The sequence below is a fragment of the Symphalangus syndactylus genome, chromosome 17 (genome assembly GCF_028878055.3).
Source record: "Symphalangus syndactylus isolate Jambi chromosome 17, NHGRI_mSymSyn1-v2.1_pri, whole genome shotgun sequence".
Classification (NCBI taxonomy): domain Eukaryota; kingdom Metazoa; phylum Chordata; class Mammalia; order Primates; family Hylobatidae; genus Symphalangus; species Symphalangus syndactylus.
The window spans coordinates 58,524,010-58,546,902 of NC_072439.2; the positions used below are offsets into that span (position 1 = coordinate 58,524,010).

The following is a 22,893-nucleotide window of genomic DNA, read 5'->3' on the forward strand; positions in this document are numbered from 1 at the left end:
AAAAGTAAGAAGGAGGGGAACAACACATACCGTGGCCTGTCGGGGGGGCGGGGGGCAAGGGGAGAGAGAGCATTAGGATAAATACCTAATGCATGTAGGGCATAAAGCCTAGATGATGGGTTGATGGGTGCAGCCAACCACCATGGCACATGTATACCTATGTAACAAACCTGCCCGTCCTGCACATGTATTTCTGAAAAAAAAAAAAAGTAAAAAGAAACAGGTGAGGTTATTTATTATATTTTATTTTATGTGATATATCAAAACTTATCACTTCAACACAATCCATTAGTATCCAAAAGTTACTAATGGCATATATTACATTCTTTTTTTTCCCTACTAAGTCCTTGAAATCAGTTGTGTACACCCTAATTTGGAGCAACACATTTCAACTGCTCAGTAGACAACTTTAATTAGAATCAGCCACATTTCAAGTGCTCAATAGCCACATGTGGCTGGTAGCTACTGTACTTGACCACAAAGGCTTATAAACTGTATTCCCAGTCTAACAGAGCCGCAGGCACACAGTAGGTGCTCAATAAATATTTACTGAATAGCTAGATGAATGACTGAATAAGTGTTTGAGTGATTGAATGAATAAAGCTCCAAAGTTCAATAGCTCCAACTTCATTTTCCTCTACTTGAAAACCTATCTTGGTTTCCTAACCTCTATAAACATTCTAGTACCTGGTTCAACATATTTCAAGGAGATGTTGACAGGTTGTTGCCAAACAGCCCCAGGACACTTAACATGCTATTTCTCATCTGCAATCACAGTAGCATCCAGATGCACTGCATCTCTCTTTAGAAATCTGATTAATATCTAAATGAGCAGAAATGAATAAGGAGACAATTCTTTGGCAATACAGTTGCCCCCTGAGTATTACTGTATCAATTAAGATTATTTAATGCATTTCATTTATTACCCTGGCCAGGACATTCCCAAGACCTCTGGTGCACATCAGATCAATTTAACCCCCTGGCTTGAAAGCCTGGGACAGTTAAGCTTTTAAGAAATTAATTTGGAGAAAATGATTTTCATAACCAAGAAGATGAGCCAAACCCAGCCAAGCTTGTGGCAAAAAAAAAAAAAAAAAAGTGTTTCAATTTTAAAAAGCAGTTTTGTTTCCATTTTAACTGCAAATTCACCAAAAATTTTCCTGATACTTTAGGCCTATTTAGCTGATGTTTTATCCTGTACAGACCAAAAAAATTGTGTCATAAAAAGGAAAATTTATTTCATCCATCCTAAGAAATGACAATGGGGGACAGTTGGGTTCACTTCAGGTTCTTTCCATCTCAAGTTCATCTCTTTAGAAAATCTCAGGTTTCTGTTCATGGTGGACCTCTTCATTGGAACGATATTTCTGCAGAGTGGACTAGGGCATTAGACAGATACAAGTTCAAATTCTGGCTTTGCTACCTATCAGACTGTACACTTGGGGCAAGCTACTATCCTCACAGAGGCTCACTTTCCTCACCTGAAAACAGAGGAAACATAAAGCACCATCTGAATGAGTTAACAATGTGGTTATAGCACCTCACTCACAGCTGGGGCAAACAAACGTAAGCTCCATTTCTAGAATTCCCTAGGCAAGGCATGTAAAACTCTCCTTTCTCTGGATCTCTTCTCAGAGGTAATCATGGGAGAAGTCCAAGGCCCTGAAGTTATAATATGATGAAAATCTAATGGAGATTTTAAGTAGCTGGGTTCTTTCTCCGGTGTGAATTCTATTGTAATTATTTTAACTGTCCCTATCTCTTCCCCTCTTTCTTCTCATAAGCAGGGCTGCACAGGATCTGTGGTGAAGTCATGTAAGATTCAAGCCATGGAGTTGGCAGTGTAATTTTCTTATAGCCCTTTTTTTCCTCCTAAAATTTTGCTCTGAAATTCTTTATGCCCTTTAAGCTGATTTAATAATAAATTTTCCAGGGTTAATCTATTCAGCCTGAAAGGTGATCTTGTGCCTGTGACTTTATTTTCAAAGATGTCTCTAGAAAAAAAAACAATAATAGAATTAACTCATTCATTCAGTTGATATTCACTGAATACTTACTATTTAAGCACTGTTTTGGGCACTTGGAGAAGCAGAAGTTAATAATCAAACAAAAATCCTATCCTTAGAAAAATCACATTCTTGTTAGGGAGACAGACAAAAAGTTAGTAAGAAAGTTAACTCATTCATTCAGTTGATATTCACTGAATACTTACTATTTAAGCACTGTTTTGGGCACTTGGAGAAGCAGAAGTTAATAATCAAACAAAAATCCTATCCTTAGAAAAATCACATTCTTGTTAGGGAGACAGACAAAAAGTTAGTAAGAAAGTTACATTAGATGGTGATAATAGAATGGAGAAACAAATTAATCCTGGGAGGGGGCTAGGAAGTTATGGGGGTAGATTTTAGTTAGGATGACCTAATAGGAGGAAATGGTGGGCAGTGGGGAGGGGGTTTGGAAATAGCTCAGCCTCCTCCAAAATAGAAAGGGTATGGCATTAGGAGTCAGACCTCAATTCAAATCCTCTTTCTGTTACTAGCCAATTGATTTTAGGCAAGTTATTGAACTTCTCTTGTCCCTGGTTTTCTTATCTGTAGAACGTAGGTAATAATATCTGCTCTATAGGGTTATTGCGAGGATTGAGATAATATATACAAAATGCTTAGGATGTTGCCTGGTAACTACTTGAAATTTAGAGCTACCATTTTTGTTATTATTACTGTTTGCATAGTACTGCTGTAATTTTTTGATGCAGGAAATTACCTTGATGCAATTGTAGTCTCCAAGTCTACTGCCAGCTTATCCTAGAGGTCTCAAAGAAGAAAGGCTAACACAACAAATTAAGATGCATGAGTCACATGGTTTATCAAATCAATTAAAACACATTATGAGAAGAAAGAGGGGAAGAGATAGGGACAGTTAAAATAATTACAATAGAATTCACACCGGAGAAAGAACCCAGCTACTTAAATCTTGGGACACACAGTGCTCATGTGACCTGTTCTCTCTATCTACCACGTTGACCTTCCCCGTGGTGTAATTATATAGGTCAAATCTGAGGTTTCAGCAAGGGGCTCAGCAAGGAAAAGATGCCCGGGTCAGTAGTATACTTGGAAAGACTCAGGGACAAGCCCACCTGGCCATGACCTGTAGCTCATCATTTGGCCTGATGCACAGCTAAGGACTATTTGCATTCCTTGCACAGGGGATTTCTGTGGCTAGAACGGGGGTCACCAATGGGTGGCTGACTGAAGACTTCCCTTAAGTTCTCATATTTTATGTATTTATATTTAGTACATTTCAAATGTTTGGTGTCATATGCATATGGATATGTTGTCAATATCACCTCTTTCCATTCCTCCCTCCTATCTGTGTTCAGTATGCACATTCTCTACTTTGTTGATGGCTACTATGACTCAGGGGTTACTAAGCCACTTAGTTTTACCATGCTCATCATGTAAATTCTGCCTATGTCTCACAAGCTGCTTGCATCTCCACCCAGTTTCATTTATCCTCTTTCTTTGTTTCACTTTCTTTCTTGAGCAGAGCTGAATAATCTTAAGTCATACAGCAAAGGCATATTACAGAGTTCACCACTCTCAGTCGCTGACATGTTGCCTCAGGTCCGGCAAATCCTCCAGGCCTGTTGAAAAATTTCCAGCATTAACAAGAGGCCCACAAAGTTCTGACTGTGGATCATTCCGATATTTATCTATAAGAACAAAGACCTGGTTAACAAATGATCCTTTCCAACTGGGTTCCATAGAAAGAACAAGAGCTTTAGAGAAATTACCTTTACTAGAACTATTGAGAAGTTAACAATTGCCAAGGCTGCAGAAAATATGTAAAGAGCTGGCTTTAAAGAAAACTATACTCCAGGAAAACAATTGTACTCATCTGGTGTTTTATTTTCTGCTTTCTTTGGAAATCAGTGATTTCCAACCTTATTCCATAAAGTCCTGGTTTGAAGGGAAGATTCTAAAGAAGGATATGCTTATATGCTATGCAGCTTAACTACTTCCTCTATTTTCTCTCCCCCCACCGACCTTTTTTTCTTTCATGACATCTTAACAGTGAAGGCAGAAGAGATTCAATCTGTATCATTAGTAAGTTCAAAAAGGAAAAACAAGGTGGGCCAAATGTTTGGGGGACTATTGTACCTTCTCACAATAAGTCTGTGGACTTCACCAAGCTCCAAAAGGGTGCTTTTTTCTTCTTCTTCTTTTTCCCTTAAGTTGTTTTTAGTTAAGAAAAAAGAGAGAGAGAGAGGGAGAACAGAGAGTGCTTCTGCTCACCCCAGCTGTCAGGTGAAAAACAGAGCTGCTTAGTATTCTGGGGCTGTGGGTTTATGACTCATGTGCACTTCCTTCTGTGAGTTGTCATTTCTCTGAGAGATATTTGGAGTTGTGACAAAATTTAACTCCATATTCTGAGGGGATGTTGACTGGATCTCAGGAGAATTCATTTCTGTAAGTTCCTCGATCTGCTGCAGCAGATCTGCAGTGACATGCAGAGGACTTGGAGACTAACATTACTTAGCAACACACTCTGAGGGTTTACTGGCATGCTGATTGAATGCAGTGAGCAGAGCCACCTGTGTCAGGGTAATCGAAAATTCTCAGCCGGGGATAAACAAATACCCTCGAGTCTCTCTCTTACTTTCTGTACAAAAGGAAGTATTAATAATAACAGAATAAGTGGTTTTGTTAACCCCCCTCCTGAATATTTAATATGTGTCCTGAAAAAATAAGAGGTCTGCAATCAGAAGGTGAGGGCGTTAGTCTTAGGTATATAAACTTGGCTGAGTTGCTTAGACCTTCAACTTCTCAGTTTTTCATTTGTAAAATGGGAAGAATAAAAATATTCTAGCTATTTCCAAGATTGTTGTGAAGACAAAATGAGGTAAGTGGAAACATGTTATAAATTGTAATTGTCCTGCACAAATATTTTGAGGTTGTTGTTGTTACATATGTTTACACTTTTAGGAATATATGAACCTTGGAAGATATAATAATCAAAGTTTCAGCCAGACACCAAGAAACAATTGAAATGAAATTTTAGAGTGAGATGCCAGTTCTCCATTTGTACTTTCAAATGAAGTGTGCAAGAGCTTGTTCCATAGCTCTTTCTTCCCCCAACTGTTTATTTTGAGATACTAAAAACTTATAGAAATGGTGAAAGAATAAACACCGAATACTTTTCACCTACATTTACCAAATTGTGCCACACTTTGCCTTTATTTTTCCCTCTCTTGTTCTCTGTCATTGTGACATTTCACCCATAATATTTTCTCCAGTATCTCCTGAGAATAAGGCATTCTTCTATATGACCATAACACAATCATCATGCGCAAGAATATACAAGCCATATTCAAATTGTCTAAAATGTCCTTTATTTTTGAGGGGACATGAATCCTGCAGTACATTTAATTGTCATGACTGTTAAATTTTTTTATTTTATTCTATTTTAGATTCAAGGGGTACATGTGCAGGTTTGTTACATGGGTATATTACATAACGCTGAGCTTTGGGCTTCTAGTGAACTGATCACCCAAATAGTGAACATTGTACCCAATAGGGAGTTTCTTAACACTCGCCTCCCTACCACCCTCCCCTCTTTTGGAGTCCCCATTGTCTAGTATTTCCATCTTCATGTCCTTGTGTAGCCCTTGTTTAGCTCCCCCTTACAAGTGAGAACATGAGGTATTTGATTTTCTGATTCTGAGTTATTTCACTTAGGATAATGGCCTCCAGCTCTGCCCATGTTGCTGCAAAGGACATGATTTCATTCTTTTTTCTGTCTGCGTACTATTCCATAGTATTATCCACACTGGTTTCTGAGGGCCCAGGAGGGTTGCTGCATCCCATTCCTGGTCCTGTTCAGGTTGATCACTTGATTCAAGTGATGTCTGCCAGGTTTCTCCCCTGTGACAGTACCTTTTTAACTTTATAATTAATAAATAACCTAGAATGTGATTATTTGAGACTATGTGAATAGCCTGTCCCCCACAACCTCATTTTAGCATCCACCAAGGATCCCTGCCTGCATCCGCTTTTATAAGGAGGGCTGTGAGACGGTGCTTTCCTGATTCCATCAGCTCCTCTTTCTTTAGGAGTTGGTTTTCTTCTACAAAGAGAAGCCTTCCCTTCTGCTCCTCCCCTACTCTCTGTTCGGTGACTCTGGAGCTCCTCACTGGCTTCAAAAATATACAAGTTGAGAGGGGGGAGTAAAGGGGATCTAGTGAGAAGGGCATGTATGAAGAAAACTGTGCTGTGAGCTCCATCCACCCCAGCATGGGAGAGGGCTGCCTCTTCATTGCCACCCTGGTTGGGATGGGGGTTTCAAGGCCATTCAGATGGTTTAAAACATTACCCCCGTGACTGGGGAGTATAGTGGCCTAGCAGCTGATGCATGCCTGGAAAATCCAGGGATAAAGAGGTGGGCTGACTATCTGTCTTAGTGGCACCACTAGGGGAGTGCTGACTTCCTGGGACTGGTAGGGAAGGTAGTTACGAATGTCTCCTGTGTGGGGTCTTCTTGGGTCCTGCCCTTCAGGGCCTCCTGGAGGATGAAGGCGGAGGACAAGGGTTTGAGGGAGAAATAGAGAAACAGACAAACCAAACATACCTGACACTCCTGTAGTCTTCTAGCCTAAACAGGTCCCAGCTTGGGCAGAGGAGAAGAGTTTGAGTTTGAAGTTTTGATTGAGATTGTTGGAGGATGTGCTTATGACTTAAAATGACTTTAGGTCTCTGTATTACCATAGAATGAGCAGAAAAGCTGTGGGACCAGTCTGAGTTTTCATCAAGGCCAAAGGATACTTGCTCTATTGAATGTTAAGGACCAGTAGGAGATTTTAAAAAATTAAGCTGAAGGATTACATTATCATTAGTTATGCTTGTTACACATGTTTAAATACCTAAGTTTAAATCTGACTTAAATTACACATGCACATGCCAAAAAAATTTAACTCTTAGTTGCAGAAATAAATTTGTTTACTTTATAAGGAAATACCATTAAGTCCAATATAGCTGGAAGTTTAGGAAAACCTTGTGTGCTTAAGATTCGAGTCTCCATAAGTTACAGAATAAAGCACTTGGCCCCCTGTATAAAATTCATACATTATACAAAGACGTCCCTCATACTCCACCACTACTCCACCCCACGTACCCTCCTTGGGAATCTGAAAACTTTTGAGGTGTCACTTTAACTTTGGGAAGTAATTATTTGTTAATGTTCAAATAGTGGAAAATATTATATGCCACAAAAGCCTCAACCTCTGCAGTCTGGAATTTACCCATCATTTCTAAATGTATCCCCATGTTAAGTTTTATGTATTTGTTTTAAATTCAGAAGGGAAAGTGTGTGTTGTGTCTAGCTTCAATGAAGCCAATCATACAAAATTGCTGATAATTAAATAAGATACTTTTAGACTTAAAATTTTGACAATCCAAATATAGTCAGCTCAGAATTTGCTTATTCAAGAAAACCTTTTTTTTGTTTGTTTTTAAGGGCCAATGGATGGAACAGTTTGTACAGGGAAGCAGTAGGAAGGGAAAGAAAGCTTAGTGTTACCAATATTCTTCTGTATTAAGGACAAAAAGGACAGAAAGGCATTGTATCATTGCCTTTGAAACTAGAAGCAAGCTTGGTAATTAAACAAACCCAATTACCATTTTAAAATGAATGTTTTTACCTAATGAGATAGGAGATAAACCCATCTGACAAGAGAATTCACGTAAAACTTAACAAAATGCTGAAAAATGGAGATTAAAAAAACAAAAACAGGAAAAAATGGGTAAGAGGAAAGAATGAAATTTTGTTTCTCTCATCCATTTTCCCTACTCTCTTCCTGAGCAGAGATCAAATGTTGTAAGACCCTGTCTCAAAAAACCTACATAATGCATTTTAAATGTCACCATATAGTACTCAGATGACCCACAGAAGAACATGACATAGTATAAACACTCAGGTGCAAAACCTGGCCTTGTGCATTTATTCATATCCAACTAATATTTATTGAGTGTCTACTGTATACCACAGCATACATAGAATTTATTAGAGAACAACATAGACAAAGATCCCAACCCCTGTTGGGCACATTCTTTCTGGCAGGAGAGATAAGAAACAATAAAATAACAAAAAGTTAAGTTGTATAGAATATTAGATGCTGATAGGTGCTATGAAAAAAAAAGAAAAACTAAAGCAGGGAAATGAGAATGGGAATGCTTAGGAAATTGGAGTTGGCCATTGAGAAGGTAGGGTTTGAGCAAGGACTTGAAGAAGTCAGGTGAATAGCCGTAAGAGAGATAAGGAGACTGCTTCTGGCTGTAGAAACAGTGCAAAGGCCCTGAGATGGGAGCCTTCTGTCATGTTTGAGGAATGTCAAGGACATTGATGTGGCTGCAGCAGAGTAAGGAAGGGGGAAGGTAGAAGGAGATGAGTTTAGAGAAATAAGAGAGACCAGATCTTTGGGCTCTCTGAATCTTTGACAAAAAAAGTGATGTGACTTGACTTACATTTCAAAAGGATACCTCCCCCTTGGGTTGAGAATATGTTATAGGGGCAACCTTCTCAATGGCCAACTCCAGCTTCCTAAGCATTCCCTCCTTGGATTGAGAACACATTATAGGGGCAAATGTAGGAGCAGGGAGACATGTTAAACAATGGTTATAGCAATCTAGGTGAGAGAATAGGGCTCAGATAAGGGTACTAGCCATGGAAGTGTAATGTGGTTAAGTTTGGATAAATAATGAAGTTAGAGGCAACAGAAGTTCCTGGTGAATTAGATATGAGTGTGACTGAAAGAAAAGGGTGAAGAATGACTCCAAGGTTTTAGGCCTGAGTCACCAAAAGGATGGAATTGCCATCAATTGATATGGGATTCATAAGCTGATATAGAACCAGCTGTGGGGAAGCTCAGGGGTTTGAGTTTAATCATCTTGAGATTGAAATGTTTATTAGGTGGCCAAGTGAAGATGCTAAGTAGGGAGTTAGACACCAAAGTTGAAACTCCATCTTGGGATGAAGACATAAATTTGGGAGCTGTCTGCATGTGAATGGTATTTCAACCCTTGAGAATTCATGAAATCACACAAGTAGTAGAAGCAGAAAAAAAAAGAAGATATAGAAAGAAAGGACTGAGGACTGAGCTCTGGGACTCTCCAATATTAAGAGATTGAGAGGATGGGGAGAAGCATGTAGTGTTCAAGAAAGAAATAAAGAAATCACATCAAAGAGGAAGAAGGGATCAACTATATCAAATGTTACTGATAGGTCAGGTAAGATGAAGACTGAACATTGTCTGTTGGTGTTAACAATGTGGAAATCTTTAACAACATTGACAAGAGAGTTCTGGTGAAGTAAGGAGGGAGTGGGTGAGTGAAAGCCACTTCGCCTCTGACTCGCAGTTTCCTCATTTGGAAAAAAGTAAAGAAACATCTGGAATTAGCAGGACAAAGTAAAAATTCTTCTACCCTTTCCTTTTAAAAAATAAAAAGCTACCCAATACACAACACAGAGACAAAGAAACAGAAAGAGAAACTTCATTTCTCATGAAAGTGTCAGTAAAGTGAAAACCTAGACCAATATGTATGAAAATGGAAAAGGGATGGAGGATTATAAATGACTTGGCAGAACTGAGGAAAGATTTTTTTAAGTGCCTGCAGATGAGTAACAAGTTAATATGTACCATACAACCTCAGGATGGTTCATCTATTAGAGAATCCAATGTCACAGAAGATGAGGGTGAGGCAGGAACTAGGAACAAGGTAGTTCTTTAAAACAGGATGCAGAGCTACTAAAGCTCATGTCCCCAGGTCTGCAGTCAGTGTCATGCCTTTCTCCTCCAATGAAGGAAGAGGAGTTTTATTAACTGGAGACATTGAGTTGACAGGCTCTAAGCTGAGAGATACCAGGCACAGAGCAAGGTGGAGCCAGGCTGCAAATAAAAAGACTATGAGACTTGAGACCCCAGACCCCTTCTCTCACTCATATCCAGGTCACCAGCAGCCAGGTCACACCCTCCCCATGCAGAAGACAGACTATCTCTTAGGAGAAAATTAACTGTCCCAGGAAAAATTCTAACAGATATTGACATTGTTGTAGAAGAAAACCCTATTGGAAAATTACAGCATGAATGGCACTAGTGGACAAGCACTGTTCAAGCACAACTTTAGTGCTTTATTCTTAAATGTGAACTGAAACCCAAGGGTCATCTGACATTCAGATAAAGTCTCTAACAGGAAAAGAATCTCAAATAAATAGAAAAAAGAAAACAGAGTACTGCAGAGAGATACAGAAATGTTCAAAGAAACTATAATATACTTGGTGATATAAGAGAAGGTACTACATGAATAGAACAGAAACAAGATGGAAAAGAGCAAGAACAATATAGAACTAGAAAAAGATTTTAGATATTTAAAATATAATGGCTAATTTTTAAAAGTCAATTAGAATGCTGGACATTAAAGTTGAGAAAATATTCCAGAAAGTGAGAGAGAAAAAGGAATGGACAATAGGAGAGAAAAGATAAGAAAATTAGGTTCTGTCCACGAGTCCAACATCTTTTCGATTGAAGGATCTCTTGAGAGAGAACAGATAAAATGGAGGAGGGGGTGTTATCGCAAAACAGTACAAGAAAATTTCCAGATCAGAAGAACACAAGTCTCCAGATTGAAAGTGCCCATTCAGTACCCAATACAGTGAATAGAGATTGACGCAAAGAAACATTATCATGAGATTTCACAACTGAAAAGAGAAAGAAAAGCATCCTAATAAATTTCAGAGATTTAATTGAATACACACATGAAGGATCCAGAATAAAGATGAATCCTTCTCAAAAAGGATCCAAAAAAAAAAAAAAAGATGGAGCCTAGGGATTCTCAACAGCAACGTGAGGAACCAAAACACCATAAAGCAGGCCTTCAAAATTCTAAGCAAAAAGATGATGGGCAAACTACAAACCAAGGGTGAAGAAGTAATGCCATTTTGACTTTCCTGTCTCTCAAACACAATTTCTCCACAAGCTGCTGGAAAATGTATTCCACCAACACATAAAGATAAAGCCACAAAGTGGAAGCCACGGGATCCAATTCATTAAAGGGAGGAGAAGAATTTTCCAGATAATGGGAAGGAAAACTCCAGGAGGACAGCTATGCAGCAGGCACAGAAAGTGACCAGCAGAGACTGCAGCAGGACAATGGAGGGCTCTAGAAGAAATGTTGCCAGGAAAACAAAAAGGAACTGAGTTTCTTATCAGCTTGACCATGTGGAAAACTGTATTGAGAGATATTTTGCACCAAGTGTGGAAGACTCGGCTGTAGCTCCAAATCAAACTAAATTGATAAAGCAATTGTTTAATGAAAGGTAACATGAAAATATATGGGAGAAAGGAAATACAATCATTATAGACTACTTTGCTCAGCCATGGATATTAAATACTTAGTCATAAAAATGAAAACAATGAATTATACTTACATTTGTGAGATAAACTTAACTTGCTTATGATGTATTATTTTATCATTTTAAATATCATACTATATCTGGTAAGCTAATATTTAGGACTTTTATGCCTAAATTCATAAACAAAATTAGCCTGTAATTTGTTTTCTTATATTGCCTTTATTTGGCTTTGGAGATCTTTTTACTCCTCTTATAGGGCCACAGGACTTTATAAATAATGAATATTTAATACACGCTAGCTATCTAATATTATTCCTTGATGAAAAAATAGGAGGTGATAAAATTAGGAAACAATAAAAAGAACAGAACCAGATAGAGAACTCTTAAGTGTCCTGATTAGCACTGCATAGTATCAGAGAAATTATTCGATTCTGGAATGTAATTTGGCTAAATTTAATTACACCATCCTCTTTTAAAACATCAAGACACAGACAAGAATGTAAGTCATTTGTTTCAGGTCTCATAGCTAATTATTGGAGGAACTAGAACTAGAATCCAATTATCCAGAATTCTGACTCCTAGCCCTAGTGCTCCTATAAAAATATATATTAATAGATACTAACTATGTCACCTCTAATTTGGCTGGTGATAGGTACATTCCATTTCAAAAAATAAAAGTAAATTAAGTGTTTCTTTCTTACCTACAATAAATGCAGGACCATGTTAAGTGCTATAAAGAATAAAAAAGGAGATAAAAGCCTTAACAGATTGGTTACTTCTTTTAATTGCTCATTCTGAAGTACAAGCCCCTCCCCTTGAATCTGGACATGCTCTGTGACAGCTTTAACCAAAACAATAAGACACAAGTGATGTTATATTAGTTCGGGGGCCCAGGCCTAAGAACTGGCAGTTTTCATTCCACTCTTTTTTAGCACTCACTCTCCAAGCCCTGAACTGCCATATGGAGACACCATATATACAGAGAAGTACCCAGCCAATCCTCAGTTGTTCCAGCCATCCCAGCCCAGGCACCAGATATGTTAGGGAAGAAATTCAGATACTCCTACCTCGGCTTCTGTATGACTACGACTACAGGAGGAATCACAAGCAACACCCAGCTGAGTCCAACATCCCCAAAGCTGTGAGAAATAAAATGTTTAAGCCACTAAAAAAGTGAAAACACAAAATATGAACTTAACCCAAAGTTGAGATATGAATATATTAATAAGATAGCGGGTGTTGAAGGATATATGAGAGGAAGCTAAAGCCTTCACCTCCAGGAGAGGTCAATAGATAATGTCTCAAAAAGCTGAACTAAGAGAGCAATACATAAATATTATTGGGAAATACAGAGCTTAATACCAGAGTGCACAGCTACGTTAAATTGGAAGTAGTTCCTTCTGCAGTGCATGGGAAGAGTTCAAGGGACTGCTGCTTTTTGTTACAAGCCTTTGAGCATTGACTCTTTAAACACTGTGCATGTATTACTTTGATAAAGCTAAAGAGTAAAACAATAACCACACAAATGGGATAAAAATACCAGTGGTTTTGAGTGGTCAGTATTAAATATGACTGGGTCTGTCAAAGTCCAGACACAGTCCTTAGGGTTTAGAAACACACAACCAATGCTAGTTTTTCCAGCCCAGATTCCTTGATCAGATGCCAACCCATCTCTCACCAGATCCCTCCACTGAGCCCCACCCACCTCTTCCTAAACAAGCTGTAGGGAGCCTGACTTCTTCCTCAGTAACCACCAAAGTGGGCTATGCCAGATAACCCATTGCAGGATACGAAGAAAATATTACCATTTTTATTTTACAGCATCCTTTTTCTTTTTTAAAAAATGAATCCTTCATTGAAATTTTGTTATTCTTTTTGGAGTTTCTATTTGTTGTATGTATTTTTGTCTATTTTTAAACTTTCCACTGATATAATTTCAGACATAAAAAGTAAGGAAAATAGCACAAAAAATTTCTATATGCTCCTTACCCAGATTCCCCCAAATGTTAGCATCTTCCGTAACCATTTAGAATTATCAAAACCTGGAGATTAACATTAACACAATAATATTATATAATCTGAGTCTTATTCATGTTTCTCCAGCTGCCCACTAATATCCTTTTCTGGCCAAGATCACACGTTGCAGCTACTCATCATGTGTCTTTCGTCTCCTGTAAGCTGGATCAGCTCTTCAGGCTTTGTCTTTATAATTTTGACACTTTACAAGACTATCGACTACTTTGTAGAATGTCCTTCTGTTGGAGTTTTTCAGGCATTTTCTAGTGATTAAATTCAGATTAAGCACTTTTGGCAGGAGGACCACAGAGATAATATTGTATCCTTCCCAATACATCATGCTAGAGGGTGCAGAATGTCTAGTTTTCCCATTACTGATGAGGTTAACTTTGATCACTTGGTTTTATGGTGGTACCTACCAGGCTTCTCCACTGTAAAGTTACCTTTAGTAATTAATAAGTGTCTTTGGGGGAGATACATTGAAACTATGCCAATATCCTGTTTCTCATCAGGATGATGCTTAATTTTGGCGTTCATCAGTGATTCTTGCCTGAAACCAGCGCTGTTGTGCTTGCCAAGGTGGTTTTCTATTTCCATCACACTTTCAACATTTGCAGGGGAAGGGGGCAGATTGGCATTCTGCTGTAAAAAAGAGCTCTCTCTTCTTCCTCATTTATTTGTTTATTTATATCAATATGAACTCATAGATTCTGATTTTGTTCTATGACTTATAATTCATTACTAGCATTATTTTGTTATTTATGTCCTTTTGTTTGACTGATTGGGAAGCATAATAAAAAATTTGGAAGAGCATGGCTCCTAGGGCTGCTAGTGTTTCCCTAGACTTTTCCCTGGGAAGCCATCCTAATGCCCTTAGTTAAATTTAAACACCCTCCTTTCTCATCTATTCTGCATGGTGCCTCCTTCTCTACTCAGCACTTATCTTTTCCTGCTTTATTGTAGACAACAGCTTATGAGTGAAAGACAGCTTGGGAACTAATGACCTCTTTCTCCACTGTTCTATATCTGTCCTGTCAAATTCCTATGTTGAAAGAGATTCATGTGTGAAAGTTTCAAGGCAATGAAGGCCAAGTAGGGAAAAGAGACTCTTTGCATTGCTGTGTCACAGAGGAGTGCCTTGTAGTCACACACACTAAGCAGCCATCTGTATGAAGTAAGTGACCTCAGGAAGCAGAATATGGTTCCTGTGGGTTCCCAAAGAAGTTCAAGAGTTAACATTTCATTCCTTCAATGTAACCTGTTATGTTCTGTCAAAGCTTCTTGATCTACCTTGCTGGTTACAAGCAAGTTTGCCAATTTTTTTCTTTGTTTTTCCAACTTTTATTTTAAGTTCAGGAATACATGTGCAGGATGTACAGGTTTGTTACATAGGTAAACGTGTGCCATGGTGGTTTGCTGCACAGATCATCGCATCACCCAGGTATTAAGGCCAGCATCCCTTAGCTATTCTTCCTGATGCTCTCCCTCCTCCTACCCTCAACTCTTCAACAGGCCCCAGTGTGTGTTCCCTGCAGTGTGTCCATGTGTTCTCATCATTTAGCTCCCACTTATAAATGGGAACACATGGTATTTGGTTTTCTGTTTCTGCATTAGTTTGCTAGAAATAATGGCCTCCAGCTCCATCCATGTCCCTGCAAAGAACATGATCTTATTCCTTTTTGTGGCTGTATAGTATTCCATGGTATGTGAGGTTGTGAAGAAAAAGGAATACTTTTACACCATTGGTGGAAGTGTAAATTAGTTCAGCCGTCGTGGAAGACAGCGTAGCAATTTCTCAAAGACACAGAGGGAGAAATACCATTCAACCCAGAAATCCCATTACTGGGTATGTACCCAAAGGAATATAAATCATTCTATTATAAAGATACATGCACACGTATGTTCATTGCAGCACTATTCACAAAAGCAAAGATGTGGAACCAACCTAAATACCCACCAATGATAGACTTGATAAAGAAAATGTGATACATACACACAATGGAATACTAAGTTTGCTGATTTCTAAATTGCTGAAGTGTTCTCTGTGAACAACAGCAGACTGGAGCCAGACTGCCTGCTATCAAATCCCAGCTCCATCACTTACTAGCTGGGTAACCTTGAACAATTTACCCACCTTTGTTGTGCCTCAGTTTCCTCATGTGCAAAATAAGAATAACAGTAATAACCCTATTCTATAATATTGCTGTGAGGAATAAAATAGTTAGCATGTAAAGTGTTTAGAACATTGCTAGGCACATTACAGGTGCCACATGTGTTAACTGTCATTTTAATACCCCGGAAGGTAAAAGACCCTTAATATTAATGTAAGGGAGCATCTCAAAATGTCTCATGAAGATAACACAAAAGTTCAGACCATAAAGAATTAGGGTGAACTAGGAGTCTGGAGTCTGTGCCTGATGAATGTGGAGCCCATGAGAAGGACAATACATTACACATTTTCTGTCACTGACTCCTTCCTACTGCCCTTTGCCTCACAACCAGGCAGGTGTTTCTCCTGAAGCACAAGGAAATGTGTTTGTGTGTAAGAGATGGGTTTGGGAGGCAGGGAGCAAGTTGAAGAAACCACAGAGTAAATATGTGGCATTTTTCTCCATGTCAGTTTTGTAAAGGCACAATATTTGTAAAGATTTGTCAAGAAAAATATTATTATTATTTTAAATCAATTTCTTTCTTATGGTGATATGGTTTGGCTGTGTCCCCACCCAAATCTCATCTTGAATTGTAGCTCCCATAATCCCCACGTGTCTTGGGAGAGACCTGGTAGGAGGTGATTGAATCACAGGGGCAGGTGTTTCTGTGCTGTTCTCATGATGGTGAATAAGTCTCATGAGATCTGATGGTTTTATAAAAGGCAGTTTCCCTGCACATGCTCTTTCGCCTGCCACCACGTAAGACGTGCCTTCGCTTCCCCTTTGCCTTCCATCATAAGAGTGAGGCTTCTCCAGCCATGTGGAACTGTGAGTCCATTAAACTCCTTTTCTTTTTAAATTACCCAGCATAGAAGTATGAAAATAGACTAATACATATGGTATAGAACGTTTGCATACATTTTTATGATAAACCCAAAACTATCTAATACTATTTGTTTTTGTAGCCACTTTAGGGGGTCATGTAGTAGAAGCAATGTCTTACCATGATAAACCTTGACGAATCATTCCCTAGCAGAAGATTCTAATGGAGAAAATAAGGGAAAACAGCCAACACTGTATGGGGAATAGGGAAGAGCCTCAGAAACAGCAAGGAAAGTCCCAAAGAAAGAGATTAAGGGCCTCAGATACAACCAGACAATGTGTCAAACAGTGAAATAGGTACAAGGAAAATAAAATGGGGCATCCCAGGGAAGACCCATGGAGACAGGACAGCCTCTTCTGTAATGGCCCTTGCAGTGACAGTTGCCCAGCCACTACTGGGCCAGCCTCACATTTTGACATATAGAGTGACAGATGCTTTGTTTTAAAATATTAACATTAATGTTTAAAATATTAAACTCCTCCTTACTGGGTAATTCACTGTTGAAAAACTAAGAAAAGCAATCTATTCTAACATATCAAGTTTTAAACTTACCTTTTGGTTAGTTACCAGATATCTGACAAATATAAATAAGCGCTGCAGTACTAAAATGCATTTGAGACTGCCAGTGAGCTGCATGAGTTAAGTGGAGGTTTTAATATCATTAACATTAAGAATGCATCCCCTTCCAGACATGTGCCATGGCACAACCAGGAAGGAAGGCCAGCTCTACACTATTAAAGGAGCAATGAAGATTGCTTCCTGTTACAGCATGAAACTGGATTTACCAGCAGAAAAATCTCATTAGGGTAAATATTTTTTTACTCTTATCAAACCTCTGCTAAGATTCTTGCTTTATTCCTTCATCTACAAGACAGAATTCCTTTTAAAATAGTTAAAAGCCTGTCCCAAGAAGCTGATACACAGACAGTTGTATAAATAAAAATCTCCAGACAGGATAATAGAATAAGAAGTTATGTGTCAAGATTCCACATCCATCTGTCTGACCAATAAGGATGACATTTACACAATTTAAAAGATCAGAAATTTAAGACTTGAGTCAGATATCTGCAATGCAATGACAGATGATTCCAAGTATAAAAATAACTGTTCCACGAATGAATATAGAAATATTAGATGCCATGTAGAACTGGTGGGGTTTGGTTAAATTTATTTTTAGCAACTCAATGAACATTAGGAAAACTATTCTTAGTGAGTATGTTGCCTAATACATCACATTCTGATAGGCCCAAAGGCTTGTTTCTTCAATTGATATAGATACAAAGGGTCTTCAAAAGGTTTGTGGAAAAATGTGTATTTTGAAAAAATTGTGCATGGACTGCATATTTATTTTGTGCCAAAATAAACTCATACACACTTGGTATAGCATGTCTAAACAAGATCTAGTTTGAGGCACTAAGAAGGATAAGATGTCAGTTTGAAAAGAGCCCTTGTCAAAGCAACATGAATTCTGCTAAAATTGAAGCAAGTCAAACATCAGATTTATAGTGAAGCTTGGGTGAAAGAATGGTGCAATTATTGATGCTTTATGAAAAGTTCATGGTGACAGTGCCCCCAAAGAAACCAGCAGTTTAAAAATGGATAAGACATTTTAAGAATGGACAAGACAATGTTGAAGATGAAGCCCACAGCAGCAAACCATCCACATCAATTTGCAAGAAGAAAAATTCATCTTGCTTATGCTCTTACATGGTTCAGCTGCATCCCCCCCCAAATCTCATCTTGAATTGTAACTCCCACAGTTCCCACGTGTTGTGGGAGGAACCTGGTGGGAGGTGACTGAATATGGGGCAGGTGTTTCCTGTGCGGTTCTCATGATGGTAAATGAGTCTCATGAGAGCTAATGGTTTTAAATACAGGAGTTTCCTTGCACAACCTCTCTTTTCTTTGCCTATTGCCATCCATGTAAGACATGACTTGCTCCTCCATGTCTTCCTCCCCAGCCATATGGAACTGTAAGTCCAGTAAACCTCTTTCTTTTGTAAATTGCCCAGTCTCAGGTATGTCTTTATCAGCAGCATGGAAATGGACTAATACATGACCTAATTAAAGAAGACCAATGATTAACAGCAGAAAGAATATCCAACACTGTAGATATCTCAATTGGTTCAGTTTACACAATTCTGACTGAAATATTGAAGTTGAGCAAAGTTTTCTTTCTGTGGGTACCAAAACCATTGCACACAATGCTGTTGCAGACAAGAGCAGAGCTTTCAATGGAAATTTTAAACAAGTGGAATCAAGATGCTGAAGCATTTCTTTGAAGAATTGTAACAGGGGATAAACATGGCCTTTCCAGTATGATCCTGAAGACAAAGCAAAATCAAAGCAATGGCTACCAAGCGATGCAAGTGGTCCAGTCAAAGAAAAAGCAGACTGTCAAGAGCAAAGGTCATGGCAACAGCTTTTTGGGATGCTCAAGGCATTTTGCTTGTTGGCATTTTGGTGGACCAAAGAATGATAATGTTTGCTTATTATGAGAGTGTTTTTGAGAAAGTTAGTTAAGGCTTTAGTGGAAAAACATCTGGGAAAGCTTTATCAGAGAGTCCTTCTCCATCATGACAATGCTCCTGCTCAAAGGCAATTTTGCAAGAGTTTTGATGGGAAATCATGAGGGATCCATCTTGCAGTCCTGATTTGGCTCCCTCTGCCTTCTTTTTTGTTTCTTAATCTTAAAAATAATCTTCAAAGGGGACCCATTTTTCTTAAGTTAATAATGTGAAAAGACTATTGATATAGTTAAATTTCTAGGATGCTCAGTTTTTAAGGGGTGAACTAAATGGCTGGTACCATTGCTTACAAAAGTGCCTTGAACTTGATGGGGCTTAAGTTGAGAAAGTTTATACTTTGTATTGTCATCTTTTAATTTCATTTTTCCATGAAAATTGTTAACCCTCTATGTGCTTCAAATCACATAATCAAAAGAGTTTGCATGAAATACAAATGTGGATGAAGAAAAAGGGATAAAGATATTTTGCTTCATTCTGTTTGAGCTTCGGGGCTAGTAGGTGGGGCTGGTTTTAGAGAGAAATTTAAAACTGGCTTCATCAAATTTTCATCCTCCTGAACCTGATTTTTTCAAACATAAAGTGGGAATGTAATAATACCACCTCATAGGGCTGTAGCAAAACATAAATGCAGTAATGGAAAAATTCCCAGCACAAAGCCAAGCACAAGGTAGGCACTCAATAGAGTCCATGCCCTCTCTGTCCCTCTGTTGCCATGTGGCCAAGGAACCCAGCTCCCTGGTGTGACCCACAAGACCCAATCTGAGCAGAGTAGAAATTGTTGGTTGTCTACCCAGCAGCCACCCTGCTTTCTCAGGTGCCCAAATTTTCATATGGGGGTGACTCTTTTCCAAGATTGCCAGTTGACCCAGAGGAAGGCTGCATTACTCTCTCCTTGCCACTCCTCGGTTGCAAGGTAGGCTCTGGGTTGTAAGCTAAACGATCCTTTTTTTTTCCCCTTTGGCCAGAGTCATTGGTTTCTGTGACAGGAACAGCCTAGAGTAAATCTCAGGAGTCTTTCTTGGAATGATGAAGCAGAGGGCCTAGCTGAATAGGTACAAGGAAGCACATGACCTCACATGTTACTGACAGCCACACCAGTGCCACAAGGGAAACCAGCCTGGGGAGTGCAGAGTGGAGGGTTAGACAAAAGATTGGTCCTCAGTGATTTGTTGGAACAATCATTCCTGAAGCACCATGTGACTGCATTTCCAGTGACATGAGCAGATAAATCTTTTACAATTTAAGACTTCCAATTGAGTTTTCAATAACTTACTCCATTTAAAAAGAAAAAAAAACCTAATTAATACATCAAGAAGTTAGAGACATCTTTATTTCTCAGTAAGAAATACTGCAAACCAAAGCTCAAGAGAATTGCAAAATAAAAAACTCACAATTCTTAAAGATATTATCTTTAGACATTTTTATATATTATAGTTAAATGAAGGGTAACAACAACTTATATCTTTCCACACGTTGCTGATTAGGTTTATTAATTGTTTCTGATATATAAAAAAGTCTCATTTAGCTATTCTAAGTTAGAATAAATTGGCTCTATCAAATAAACCTACAGAGTAGGTTAATTTCCTTATTTCTGTATACGTTTTATAGATCATTCATTCTGGTACATTCACTGGAAAAATCAGGTTATTGAAAATCAGATGTTTGTGGAAGTATCGTCATCAGTGGCAGTGATGAGTAACTGGTAACACCTGGTTTGAAAATTTTCTAGGTCAAAACTATCTTGACCACGTTCTGTGATAGAATTTGAGGGGCTTCACTGACTACATATCAATATGCTAGCATAGACTGCAGCAGTTGAGTCTCACACAGGGATAAGAGCCTTCTAACCAGGCAAATGTCCTGAAGTAGGCCTTTCCGTTTCTACTAGAGGCCACTGTCATTGTCATCTGCTCCTTTGATTTCTAAAATATAATTACTCTCAATACAGAACACCAGTATGACAAGGGGAAAACATTAATAATGCATGAGATTCCCTAGTCAGCTTCCATTCTCCTCCTTGGGGAACTGCTATTTACCTCCATAGAAACAAAAGGAAGGGAAAATGAGAATCCAAAAAGCCTGTACAGGCAAGAAGAAACCATTTAGAATATTTTTTAGAATATCAAGTAAGTAGGAATAAAAAGATTTTAAAAGACGTGCAAGGAGTATATGGTATATAAATAAATTTATAAAACTTTACTGAAAGACATTATAAGAGATTGAATAAATGCAGATATATCCTAAGTCCATGGACAGGAAGACTTAGTACCTTTTTTTTTTTTTTTTTTTTTTTTGAGAGGAGTCTCACTCTGTCGCCCAGGCTGGAGATTGCAATGGTGTGAACTTAGCTCGCTGCAACCTCTGCCTGCCACGTTCAAGGGATTCTCGTGCCTCAGCCTCCTGAGGATCTGGGATTACAGGCATGTGCCACCATGCCTGGCTAATTATTGTATTTTTAGTAGAGACAGGGTTTCACCATGTTGCCCAGGCTGGTCTTGAACTCCCGGCCTCAGGTGATCCACCTGCCTCAGCCTCCCAAAGTGCAGGGATTACAGGCGTGAGCCACTGTGCCCAGCCTGACTTAGTACCTTAAAGATGCTGTATTAGTCAATTTTCATGCTGCTGATAAAGACGTATCCAAGACTGGGAAGAAAAAGATGTTTAATGGGACTTACAGTTCCACATGGCTGGGGAGATCTCAGAATCATGGTGGGAGGTGAATGGCACTTCTTACATGGTGGCAGGAAGAGAAAATGAGGAAGAAGCAAAAGCAGAAACCCCTGATAAACCTACCATATTTCGTGAGACTTATTAACTATCATGAGAATAGCACGGGAAAGAGCAGCCCCCATGATTCAGTTACCTCCCTCTGGGTCCCTCCTGCAACATGTGGGAATTCTGGGAGATACAATTCAAGTTGAGATTTGGGTGAGGACATAGCCAAACCATATCAGATGCCAATTCTGCTACATGTGCCCTATTCCAACCAAAATCCTTCCAAGCTTTTAAAATAATTTGATAAGCGAATTATAAAATATATAAGAAAGGGTAATGGGCCAAGAAGAGCCAAATGACTCCTGAAAATGGGTAAAGTGGAAGGGAAGGACGTGCCCTATCACAGTACCAGCACTCATTATGAAACCTCAGTAATTAAGAAAGGTACTGGCTATGGGATAAACTGATGTAATATAATATTAGTCCCTATAATAGAGACTCCAGAAACAGACATTAGCATTTATAAAACATTGATATTTGACAGAAGTAGTCTAGAACATCAGTGGGAAAAGAAGGGACTATTCAATAAATGGACATGGAAAAAGTGGCATTCTATTTTCTATAATATGAAAAAAAAATGAAACCAGATCCCTACCTTACACTCCCCCCCACACACACACACACAAATTCAAGATGAATCAGAAACTTAGGTGACAAGAACAAAACTTTACAAATTTTAGAAGGACAAATAATTCTTTTTCAAATTTTAACGTTTTCATTTGTGTCAGGGAAATATCCCACATCAGGGTAAGACCCATGTTCAAACTATAAAAGTTGCTTTTTTACAGACTGAGTTCAGTAGCATTGCCAAAGGAACCCCCAGGATGCTTAGAGGACCAGTGTCTTACAACCTAGTAATGATAAAACTTTCAGCTTCACAAACGAAGATATATAATTCAGGTATCTAGGAAAGTTGCACAGTCCTGTAATTTCAGTTCACTTAGGTTTGTTTGTTTGTTTGTTTGTTTGTTTGTTTAAATTTGTTCATTGCCTTGCTCCAGATAAAATTTAAAGTGATGGGTTTACTTTCATTTTGAGTGTTTTTAAATGAATTCGAATTCATTGCACTATTCACAAATCCTATAGAATTTGACATATGCAATAATAGCATTGTACTCTATACTCATTGTGGATGCCA

The 22,893-nt window shown here is 38.5% G+C and overlaps 1 protein-coding gene and 1 long non-coding RNA gene across 7 annotated transcripts in view; one reads left to right on the top strand and one right to left on the bottom strand.

Moving 5' to 3' along the window:
* The window catches only part of KCNAB1 (potassium voltage-gated channel subfamily A regulatory beta subunit 1), a 500,607-nt gene that overhangs the window by 442,004 nt on the left and 35,710 nt on the right, over positions 1 to 22,893 (top strand). The gene's annotated exons all lie outside the window — the stretch shown is intronic.
* On the bottom strand, positions 230 to 4,853 carry LOC134732910 (uncharacterized). The gene is made up of 2 exons (XR_010116466.1): positions 2,764 to 4,853; positions 230 to 1,994 (listed from the first exon to the last, which is right to left on the bottom strand). It is a non-coding gene; the product is annotated as an uncharacterized lncRNA (long non-coding RNA).